At 30.6% G+C, this 12,989-nt stretch overlaps 1 pseudogene; it reads right to left on the bottom strand.

Annotated features, from left to right (window-relative positions):
* Positions 1–2,498: 2,498 nt before the first annotated feature.
* Positions 2,499–8,181, bottom strand: LOC106775982 (annotated as a pseudogene).
* Between the last annotated feature and the right edge of the window lie 4,808 nt (positions 8,182–12,989).

Below are 12,989 nucleotides of genomic sequence, written 5' to 3'. Positions count from 1 at the left end.
ATTGGAGTTGCAGTATTAATGGAAGACCATCTAGAGGACACATTGGACCTCTCACTAAAACAATAAATAAAGATGACAGAAGAGGAAGATAGACCTCAAAGAACTATACTTCTTTGGAAGATTACTTATTAGCATCTTCCTTTCTCTTAAAAACCTTTTGTAAAACTTATATATATCTTTCTTTTAGCCTTGTATTTGGGCCAAGAACTTTGTTTAGTGTTGATTACATTACCAAAGTATATTAGCACATATTAGCCTTGTATTTTGGCCTTGGAGAGTCACTTGGACTTGGAAGGATGAAGGAACATCCCCCTTGACCAGTCATCTAAAAGAACGGCTCCCTTGTATCCCCCTTAGACAGTTGGTGAAGGGAAAGGATTTCATTCACTTCCATTGGACAAAAGAAGCTTCTAAGACCTTTTGAAATTCAAAGCAGTTTTTGTAGATACATGTACTCTTTTTTTCTAGAGGGTTATCCTTCTCCTACAAAAGGAGAGTTCCTCTCATTGTAAAGACATCTTGGAAATTAAAATGATAGTGAAGCTTTGCCAAATTGCAATTTCACTTTCTCTAAGATCAAGTAGGTTGTCTTTTTCTAAGACTCTTCCTAACTCCTTTCTTACAAAGTTGGTTGAACCTCCTTCGAGAACTCTTTCCAAACCATTTTTCACAACTCACCACTTTCATCAAATCAAGTCTTTTGCGTGTCACTCTAAGACTTCTCATCAAAATCGTTGAAAAGAGTTTCATCAAATATGATATGAAATGTTAGAAAATAACGTTTTAAATATGGATATGTTGTCGCGCCATATTAAAATGTGTTTGTACTATAGTCCAATATCTTTAAAGTTGTGTTGAAATAGTGTGATATGTGTTTAATATATATTGTAATCCATGTCTTTAAAATTGTATTAGAATATATTTTTGAGTATGATATGTGTTTAATATATATTTTATTTCGTCAACATGTTAATATTTTATAAGTATATATATTTAACCTAACATTATTTAATGAAGTATATATATACTTAATGTGTGTTGTAGATTGGAAAGTTACAATACATAATTTAAAAGTATACATAATTTACTTGTGAGAGAAAACCAGTCTAACCTAATATTCACTTTATCAAAGTCCCTTTAACCAGGTGAAAAAGGTCAACCATGAAAATGAAGCATGTATGGATTACGACCATAAAAATTATTTCTTAGAATTTATTTTTATATCTTAATGTCAAGAAGATAGAGTGTGCATGTACCTTTTTCCTTTGTGAATATGATGAATATGGTGATGGTCATCTTCACCAACCTGGTCATAGCTAGCCTGTTTAAGTCGTCCGTGTACTTTCTAGATTATTCAACTGTGTTGAATCTTACCACCAACCTCTCTCTTTATCTTCTAAACTCTTACTCAGTTTCAAAATTTAATAGATAGTAAGTTAAGTCTGCTATTTTCACTTGTAAAAAGGTTAAAATTATGAGATTGTGAAGCTCATCAACTCGTACAATAATAATAATAATAATAATAATAATAATAATAATAATAATAATAATATATTAATAAAATTGAAGTTTACCTTAATGATGTCAGACATCGCCATTCAATTATATATAAGTCATCGTAATATGATTTTTAAATACTATAATAGAATAACACTTACCAAATACTTAGTACATAAATCACATCAAAAGGTTGCTACCAATGTCAACTAACTAAACCACCAATTTTGAACCAAGAGAACATCTGGCCAACTTTTGGGCACACAACGTGGGATTTTGGCAATTTTAGGTGCATCATTTAGCATGTAGGGACACTGTATTTATTTGGGACAGAGACAACAAATTCACAGGATGTATGCTTTTACTTTTTCATCAATTCTAATAAAAGAATTATAAATTAATATATATATTTAAATTTTAGAGTGAAAATGAATCTTAACGAAACCTTATTATTTTATCCACTTGGTATTTTACTTCATATTCAATACATGTTTTCTATTTACTTTGTTTTATTATTTTAAGATAGACCTAGCAAAATCTATATAAATAAAGAGTAAATAATAGCTTTATTTTATTCTGTTCAAGATGTTTTATCTATTTACATTAAAAGATCTATATAATCTACACGATATATTCGAACTATTGTGTCCTAATTTTCTAATCATTATCTCAAACTTAAAAGTAAATTACATTCATTACTCCCTTGTCAATAACATAGCTGGCCCAGTTTCATCGTGTTATTTTTCTACTTATCATGAACACGAGAAAAATAAAATAGATATGCTAATACACATTGTACGGCCAAAGTAACTCAACATTTTAAATTAAAAGTTATGGCAGGTCCATAACCCTCTCATTTTATATCATCATATTATAATTGGCATTCTTAAACAATTTGATTTATAATTTAATTAAATATTTTATTATAGAAAGTTGTAAATCTACTAGTTAGAGAAAGGTAGGTGTCAAAATATCATCAAAAATCAGCTTGGTGAAGAATCTCCCAACAATCAACATGAATGGCATTAAAATTAGGAAACGTTGCATTACCCACGTTTATAACCTTGAATCACATAATGGTACATTACAAAATAAAACAAAATTTTCCAGCATGGTACAAAAGCTATATCGCTACATCTAATGCATAAATAATAACTAAATAAAACCAATGCTCAATAAAACAAAACCTGTCCTGTGCGAGGCTCTTGTGATCTCCTAGCACATAGCAGTACCATTCTCTTCTATCTCACGTATCCAAACATCAATTTAGCCAAACAACATTCCCCCAAAGCAAAACGATGAATTTGACAAAGGTCTTTATGAGGTAGATCAACTCCCAACAATGAAACTGGCCACAGAAATGATGCGAAAGGAAAAGGAGCTGTTCCCTTCCAAAGCTTTTTAGAGGATGGAAATATAACCAATTTATAATTTACATACAATTTCCTAAAACCTAAAACTCCAATGCAACCATAAGTTATTACTCACTGATTGGGACCAGCTCAGCAGGAACAAGCGGCTCAGGTGGAACCATAATAGCTGAATCTTGTTCAGATGTGTCACTATCAGGAGCTGGAATATCTTGGTCTGCGTTATGGTTAGGAGGTTGCTCAATCGCCTCCCCCTTCAACTCATTCTCACTATATAAATCCTTTTGAACAGGAACACTTATTTGCTGCTGTGATGAAAGAACATCNGCGATAGCCTTAATAGCAGCAGAGGCTTCATTGCCATCAACNGTATCATCTATGTCAACACCATTAACATTAGGTTCTTCAGACCCTTCTTCCTGCTTAGGAGGAGGAACAAAAAAGGGAATTCTACCCCTCTGCCAGTCATGAAGTACCATTTTTGCTCCAGTCATCAGGTCAGGTTCACCACCCTGAAACAACCAACATAGGAAACAGTCACACAGAAGTTACGTTATCCTATCTTACCAGAAGAGCAAATTACTTCAACAGAAGTCTCGTTTCATTGGATGGGATCAGTTAAATATATCACAAGACACCATTCAGTTCAGTAGAAGAGAAACATGTGTTAATTCAGTTCATTATTGGCTTTTGACTCTAAAAAGTCAGGCATCCCATACTTAGAAGAGAATGCATACAGAGAGCGTATCTAGTCTTGGCCAACTTGAGCAGAGCCAAAATACATTATATAGCTGTTCACTTTCCTCGACAACAATAATGAAATAACTGAGATATTAAACTAATATTCAGATTAACAAAAAGATAATACCTTCAGAAGTTTGCCAGTTGACTTGCAAAGCTGCAGTAAGAAGTCATTTTCGTCATCCCTGGTGACAACAAAAAATCCTTAAGAGATGCCAGAACAGAAAAACAGGGTGAAAAGGTGCAGCATGGTATAATACTTTCATTTTTTGTTTGCTTGTAAATTTTCTAATATATAGTTAGCATGTGGGTTGATAGTATGCCATGGCATAAAAATGTCCTATAACAGCACATTATCAGAGATGAAGATTGATCACTTGATTGGCAAATTTAGGATATTTTCATCAAACAAACACACGAATACAAAAGGAGGACACACTTTCCAGTTAACCATATCTACACCACAAAGATGAGGAGACAGAACCATACCACTCTTTTATTTTATATGCTCTCTCCAAATGTGCTTTCTTCACACGTTTCAACACCTCACCTATATGGTCTGCAGCATCTTTCAAATTAGTTACACGCACCTGAAAATAACACATTAATTAGCATGACTGTATTGAATAATATTAGTATAATCATCAACTACAGAAAAATTAATTCCAATTCTACAAACAAAAGCAAGGAGTAGATTGTCCAGTGGACAAGCAAAACAAGTATGACTACTGAGAATGAGACTACAGTCTCAGATTAGTAAACTAAAACTATAATGGTTCAGGAGATGCCAGGTTGAAACTAACTTCATCTCTCTCAATATACTATCCTATATCACCACCAATAGATAGTCACCATTCTGATAAATCAACAAGGGAGAAAAAACATTGACCACCTTCATTTATTTTGTGACATCAAAGTTTTTAACAGTTTAACTTGTGTGTCGATACCTGGATATAACACCCAATTAAGTAATACTGGTCATTCATCCTTTCAAAACACAAGAATAGTTTCCTGGACTCTGGTCCAACAAATCACAGCGTAATAAAATAAAACATCCCAATAAGATAGATGATATCACAGGAGATAACTAGGTTGATTAGAATACATTAAACCATATCCCTAGACAGCTGTTTAACCATTACAACACCAAAACCTTTTCCCGGCTTGGCAGAATTGCCTACAAGGATTACAGGACTAGACCTATTCATAAGATTAACACTAATAAAATTACCATTCAAACAAGCCTGAACAAGACATTCTTGCTAAAAGCACATGACAACCAAAATTAGAGAAACCAGAAGATAACCTACCACACCCTTCAACACAACATCTGTTTCAGAATCATTATTGTGGTAGACTACACCTGGACAATCTATCAAAAAGATTCTTTTAGTAAGCGTTATATACTGCCAGACTTTCGTTTCCCCTGGAATTGGAGCAACCTTGCAAACCTTTTATCACATATAATTAGATACATGTCAGTCAAATTATCACAAATAATTAAAGTGATTATTTCACAACGATAACTTAAAACTTCATCATAGTATGCTGGCATTAATGTCCGCATAAATGCATAAACAAAAGCTTAAGCAAAATAATGAGAAGAATTAAAGGAGATAGAACTATTACATTCTTTGTACGCAAAGTGTTGATTACTGATGACTTCCCAACATTTGGATATCCAACAAATCCAACAGATATTGCTTGTTTATCCCGTTTCAAACGTGCAAATTGTCTAAGTACTGATAGAAGAGAACCCTAAACACAATAATGACAAATAAGAAAATAGCACATAGCAGATGCAGAATNGCTATAACAAATTTCAGTTATATTTANATCATAAATTAACAAAATTGGCAGATAAAGTAAACAAATTAAATGAAGACTAAGTGTATCAGACATACTTTTCCAAAGGACTTGTTAATGTTTGCATGGAATGCAAGAGTTGGAAATTCTTTAGACAAAACTCTAAGCCATCCTTTTGTTGCCCAAGCAGGAACTAGATCACACTAAAANGGAAGAAGCAAAATTAAGTTTGTTGTATGTCACATAATAGCAATACAGGGCATTTAACATTTTAGATTAATGCTAAAAACAAATAATATTGTTACCAACCTTGTTCAATAAAAGCACCATGTGTTTNTGCTTACAATTTTCCTTCAAATGCTTCTCTAAATGGTAACACCTTGTGCCTTGTGGATCCCTTGCATCTAGAACCTGCATTAGGATGCATAAAGTATTCAAACATAGAGGAAGAGAAGATGGATCTGTAGGACAACTTCAAGGAGTTGTGATCAAAGAAATTTGGCCTACCATAGACTCTTTATCAAGACAAAGCACAAAAGAAACACAACGAAAGTTGCTTCAAAAATGGAAAACACTAACCAAGAAATTTTTTCAAACTTGAAATAAGTCCTAACAGTGACCTTACATTGACAGAGCAACATAACAACAGAAATGTCCAAAATAAAGCGCATTTTTCTATGGCGCAATCTTGTCCAATAGAAACAAACAGATGCACACTACAGAAACATAGACATCAGAAAATCTACAAAGAAAAAAAAAAGAGAAACTACCTGGACAACAACATCCGACGAATCTATCACTTTGTAAAGCTCACCCCATATGCGTTTACTTTGACCCTTTTCAAACATGGTATGCCNCACTAAATCTCTAAATCCATCTCCATCNTCAGCTTCTCCAGATGCACTAGAACCATACTTCTGTTCAAAAGCATCTGCGAAGTACCATAGAAAATAAGTAATAATCTCACACTAAGTAAAACACAACTAATTTGTACAAAGAAACTACCAATCACATAAAATACGAATTCCCTAAATACAAACAAAAAAAAAAAGTTATTGATCAGTTTCAATTGAGAGAATCTAAGTACACCATCATAAAACAAGTAAAGACCAACGGGTGCTTTAGATAAGAAACAAAGCCTAAATTTCATAATATAACTTTTTGACCTGTTATTTCTAACTTTTACAAAAATATTTACCATCTCCTGTTTTCTTAAGTAATCTGGTGGAACGTAGGACAGATAACTTAAAAAAAATAGTAAACTAATTTAGAAAAGAGTCAATAAGGAATACATAAATAAATAAATATCATTGTCCTTCAGATTTCCTTATTCGGAGAAAATGATGCAATCTCTGAATTTTTCGCTCAAACGTTTTCCCTAATATACACACAAGAAAACAGGCCCTAAACTCTTAAAGATAACAACAAAACCCCGTTGCTCATCCAAAATAAAATTCACAGAGAAAGCATCCTTTTACCTTGAGAACCATCAGCTTTCTTCAGCAAGGACTCGTAGTCAGCCGCCAAGAGGTTGGGGCGCTTCCTTTTGGTCTTAGGTCCGAAGGCATCTTGAAAAGGCTCTCTATCAAGCAGGTGAACCCTGGCTTGCTACATTCAAAATCCATCAACTATTACTAAATTCATTGTCATTTTTATTTAAAAAAACGGACACTAGTCGTTCAACAATCACGCAGAACCTAACAAACAAACCTTCTGGTGATCATTGAGCAGCGACAGTGGTAGTTTCTTCTCCTTAAGAATCACATTGTAATTACTCGACATGCGGCTCTGCAGCTCTTCCCGGAAGAACTCCAGCTCCTTCTGATTCACAACACGCGTGTTCCCTGCGGATTGTAATATTCGCAAGTTCAAGTTGACGAAACACGATTATTCTTATTATTATTAAATTAAGCAATTAAGTGATTGTTGTTAAGAAATTGGACATACCAAACCACCGGCGATCAGGTTGGATTCGTGTGCTGGGAAGCTCCTTCGATTGAAACTCGTTGGAGAGGACTTTTCCTTTTGTGTCGCGCACGGGCCTGGTGTTGTACATCTTGAGGCGGCGCACAGTGGCGGCCGAGCGCCTCTCCTTCTTCGTGTCATTGCTGCGATTAACGTCGAGAGAGTGCTTCGGTTTGCCAGAGACGTTCACCTTTTTCTCCTTCTTCTTCGCCATTGCCGTGCTGGGAGAAAGAGAGATTCAGGTGGGTTTGTTACCACTGAGTGCGAAACCAGCCTAGGATGTGAGGATTAGGGTTTTAGTTATGCTGAAAAACCAAACACCCTATTAACAAAAAAAAAAAAACTTATTTAAAATATAAATAATTAACTAATATATATAAATTTTTTTCTATCAAATAATAAAATCTTACTAATAATAAAAAAATTATAATTAAATAAAATTTAGAAAATGCAAAAAGTTAAACATAAAATCCATATAAAATAAAATCGTTAAAAAGAAAAAAGAAAAAAAAAAAAAAAAAACAATAGTCATTGTATCTGGAGACGCGAAAAGCCTGTATCGGAAGTGAAAAATCGATACAACCTCCTTTACGCGTTTCAACCCAAAGCAAAAAACGCACCAATCAATCTGCACTGAAATGGACAAACACGAGCAATGAATTTAAGCAACGCGTGCCTGGACGCACGGTGTAAAAACAAGCTGAACGAAGAAGAAGAACCTGTGCCTCTGCCTGCGAAAGAGAGCAAAGAGAAGGGATAATGTGAAATCCGAAAAGGAACCTCTATGCCTGAGAAAGATGAAGCACAAATATGAAGCAAAAATGAAGACGAATTTGTGCCTGCCAAATAGAAAAAGACCGAATCACAACTGCTGCATGAATTGAAGAAGACAAAGCTGCTGGAATTGCGTTGTGTGTTGCCGTAAGGAAGAGAAAGCACCAACAAAACCTAAAATCTGAAACTGCTGACAAACAAACAGTGTAGGAATCTTTCACTAGTATTCTTTTTGGTTTTAAAAAAAATTAAAAAACATTTTAATTATGGGTAAAATAGGTATTTAATTAAAGTTTGGAGGTGCAAGATAGAATGGATTGGAGGTGGAAGATGAAACGACCTGGAAGTTAGTATATGGGCCTGAAAGCCCAATAAAGGAAAATACAAATATTTTTTAAAATAACAAAATTAAATTCATCAACTTAAAATATAAAGACGCACTTTTAAAAAAAATAGACATACAGAGTTTATTAAAAAGAATGCGCTAATTTTTTTATTTTAAAAATAATTTAGATTTAAAATTTTAGATCATAAATAAATTTTTATTGTATAATAATTGATCCACAATTAATTACCCCAACAAATTCTAAAGAAAAAGGTTTGTATATTAATAATCCATCCTCAAACCCATCTCATCATTTAAAAAAATTCATTTATGAGATAAAAAAAAGGGGGCAAATTAACTCCAATTCATCTAGTGTACCAAATTAATGGGATGTTTATGATATCCTAATTCTTTTAATACTATGCCCCTTTGTAAAAAAGTTGATATCTTAATAATCTTTCTTTGAGGAGGAAACTTTTTCTATGTAGGAAGATTTGTTTTGTTTAGTTTGTAATACAAATATGTATTAACTATTAATGTTATAAATATAGATTTTGCAATAATATTATATAACTCACATATTTAGAACCGTATCGATATATAGGGATATATTTAATTGTAGAGTGAATACCTTTATGAAGAATTAAGATGTAAAATTTATTTATTAAATATTATTTCAATTTATAATTTGTATACTTAATTATATGAAATCATTTATTGCTAATTAATAATTTATATATCATTCACCCTTTTATTTGCAGGATATAATAGTTATTTAGAAATCTAAATATTTTAGAAATTAATAAATGTAATATATTTCAAATAACAAATATTTAATAAATAAATTTATGTAATTTTCAATTTGTATGCTTTAATAAAAATAACTAATAAATAAATGTATTATATTAACATTTATTATTTGTATACATTGTTATAAATATACATGAATAATCAAAAGTCCAATTAATAATATATTAATGGTATATATTAATGATTACGTGTCTTAGTGTTTTGTAGAAGATGTTTGAATTCCAACAAACCATTAAAGACAATAATGATCGAGTAAGACAAAATTCACACAGTTTATGATCAAATTTTGAAAAATAAATTCTTAAAATTTTTAAAATCAATAAAACAATTGTACTTAATTAAGGTTTTTAATTGGTAGACTAAGTTAATCCATTATAATTGTAGGGACTGAATTGATTGATAATTTTAATTTTAATATTTTTGTCATTTTTTAATTTTAAATATCGATTAAATGTCTATTTACATTTTTAGGGGATACAGCCATTAAAAAAATATATAATATCATAACTATTTTCCCTTATATTAATCTTTTAGGATTAAATTGATTATCCATAGAAATTAAACGATTATTTTACCTATAATATACATATAAAAAAGCATTTAATAAAAATATAACTCTTAAAAAAATTAACATTTTCATTAACTAGTTATTAATAGGGTTTCAGAATTATTTATACCTTCTTAATATATATTTTATCTTTGTGTCTATTTGATACCGAGTATTTAGTATAATATAGAAAATGCAATTAATTGTTTCTTAATTAAAGTTATATTTAAATATTTCCACCATTAAATTTATTGTCATTAATTATTTCTTAACAGACTATTTTTATAAAAGGTATGAATTGTGAAAGCAGGAAAAAAAAATTGAAATATATGAAAAAGAAAAGCAAACAAATAACATTTATGGTACAAAAGAAAGTAATGTGGAAAGATCATTCCTATTTCTAACATGCATATACCTTATCAGTATACTATATCATCAAAAGAAAAAATTGACAACTATGAAGACCCTTATTTCTATTTTGAAAATATGATAAAAGAAAAAGTAAATATAAAGAATGTATGTTCATGCATGTCGTGGAGAGTCACTACATATATATTTTTAGAAATTAATTTTAGAATCATTATTTAATACCACTTGGAACATAAATAGATTATTCATTTTCATTGAATGTAGCTCACTTTTTTTAACGAGAGATCTAAGATTTATCATTTGTATTATTTTAGATCGACGAATTATCAAATACACTTGTTTAGTTTTTTAAGGGAAGACAATAAATATTTTATATCAAGAAGTCGTAAATAAATTTATAAAATACTAAAACACCATCTAGTACAAATCTTATAAAACTAATCCATTAAGATGATATTTACTCACTTAAATATTATAATATAATTATATCTCAAGTGAATATCAAATCTTCAATATATTTTCTCACTGAAAAGTGTATATTAAAAATTTATAAAATTAAAAAGTTGATTTCAGTGCTTTTACCACAACTTGATAAGTCTCTTGTATGAGATATTTGGATAGTTATATGTAATAATAAAACTAAAAAATTTTCCTAAAAGAAATTGCACAATAAAGGATGATGTTGAAGCTTCATTGTATATATGAGACAAGATGATGTTGAAGCTTCATTGTGGAGTTACTCTCTTTATATGTAAAAAGAAAATAAAAAGTAGGAAACTATAATAAAAATAGAGAGTTGATTTTGTGCTTTTACCATAACATAACGAGTCTCTTGAATATATATAAGAAACTTGGTAGTTGTGAGAGGAAGGTTTTGCAATTAATTTCTATCATAAAGATTGCAAGAGAAGATTTACAATTTTTTCTACGAAAATTACACGAAAAAAATTAACAATTTTTGTCAGAGTACATGAAAGTTTACAGTCAAAAAATTTGATCTCGAGTAATAATATTTTGGTTGAATACTTATAGATGTAAAATCTTGAAGCGTGGAACAAATTGTGGATATATTTTCACTAGAATAAATTATTTACTTATGTATGATTTTTAACACAAATCTCATCTTAACGAATCAATTTTATAAAATTAAGTTAAATTTAAATTACACAATCTTAATATGTTAGAAGTTGAGTTAAACTTCAACCAGTTTGCTTTAATTGTGTAAGATTTATTTCATATAATTATTTTCATTCATGTTGACATGAGATTTAAACCACATTGACATATTCAAATATTGTTTGAAACAATCATGATAAGATTTATTTTATTAAAGTAGTCTAACCATATAAAATTTGGAATCCAAATTTCCAAATCCATAATCTAAAAAGTGGACTCTTTATAAATGTGAGATGATAGATATATACCACTAAAATTTCATACACCATGATACTACTTAGATTTTAATACACAATTATATTTAACCAAAATATTGTATTAGTTTAATCAAAGTGTTATAGTCTAAAAAAAATATAGGATCTCATGTGTCACTTTCATACAAGTGATAATTGATTTTTTTATGCTATCACAAAGCGAGTAATGATTATGAAGGTTTAAGAAGGTCTTTTAACGATTATGTAATGTTTGAACGTGTTACAATTTACTTACATATTGGTTTAGATATGAAGTTAACCAATTAATTATGATAATTTAACCAATAATTTGCACTAATTTAATCAATATATGAAAGTGTAAAACATGTGTACTCCAAGTAAAGGTGTATGTTTATCATTTGTTTTTAAATTTGTAAATTATTCAACATTGTACCAAAGATAACATAGTTGACAAATTACACATTCCCTAACTATTGTTCACATTTTCTGTAGCAAATCTCTTTTTAAAACTTTGCTATTGAAAACCACCCTCCACACCAACTCGTTGATATAAGCAACAAACAATCACAATTTGAAATGTTTCCATAATAAAGTTTGCATACAAACTAGTTTGTCTAATAAGATTTCATACTAGTTAGAGAAGATTCCATGTTTTGAGATTTTAGTTGAGTTTTTTGCCTCGGCCAAAACTATACCAAGTTTGTTGGTTGAGTTTGCCATCAATTTTTAGTCACTCAAAGTATACATACACCAGAATTTCATAAAGCCAAAGTATCTACCAAATCACATTTGGACACTTAAATCAGGTGGATGTTGCTTGTACTCCAACCTTCTTTGAAAATAATGTTGACAAATTCCCATATATTTTACCCGAATATAGTTGTTGATAGTTTATAAGTGTTTAGAATACATAAAATTTTTATATAAATTTGACATTTATTGTAATTAAACAACCCTTTCTATCTTATAATTACATAATGAGACACTAAAACAATTTAAAAATAGAAAATTGATTATTTTTTTTGCACCAATTTCTCAAAGAATTAATGATGGTGCTGCTGGGTTCTAAAACTTGAGGTTGAGGTGGAGCTCGAGTAACCTAGTTAAGGAAAGATCCAGAATATGACTAATGAAATTAAGTCACAAGAAATGGTGTTCAACACTTAAGGCGGTGCATGGTTGAGCCACAAGAGAATGATTTGTAACACTTAAGGCGGTGCATGACTGAGCCACAAGAAAGTGGTGTTGAACCACAAAGGCGAAAAATACACAAGAAAATCCTCCATAAAAAGAAACCTTCATGGTTGAACGCTAAAAGTTAAGATAAGCACCACCTAAAAGTTGCTATAAATTAATGTCTCATGTCCTCCTTTTAGGCATTGAGTGGAGAGTTA

This window comes from Vigna radiata, chromosome 10 (assembly GCF_000741045.1).
Source record: "Vigna radiata var. radiata cultivar VC1973A chromosome 10, Vradiata_ver6, whole genome shotgun sequence".
NCBI lineage: Eukaryota > Viridiplantae > Streptophyta > Magnoliopsida > Fabales > Fabaceae > Vigna > Vigna radiata.
The sequence above is the reverse complement of the archived record's forward strand: the minus strand, read 5'-3'. Positions and strand labels throughout refer to the sequence as shown.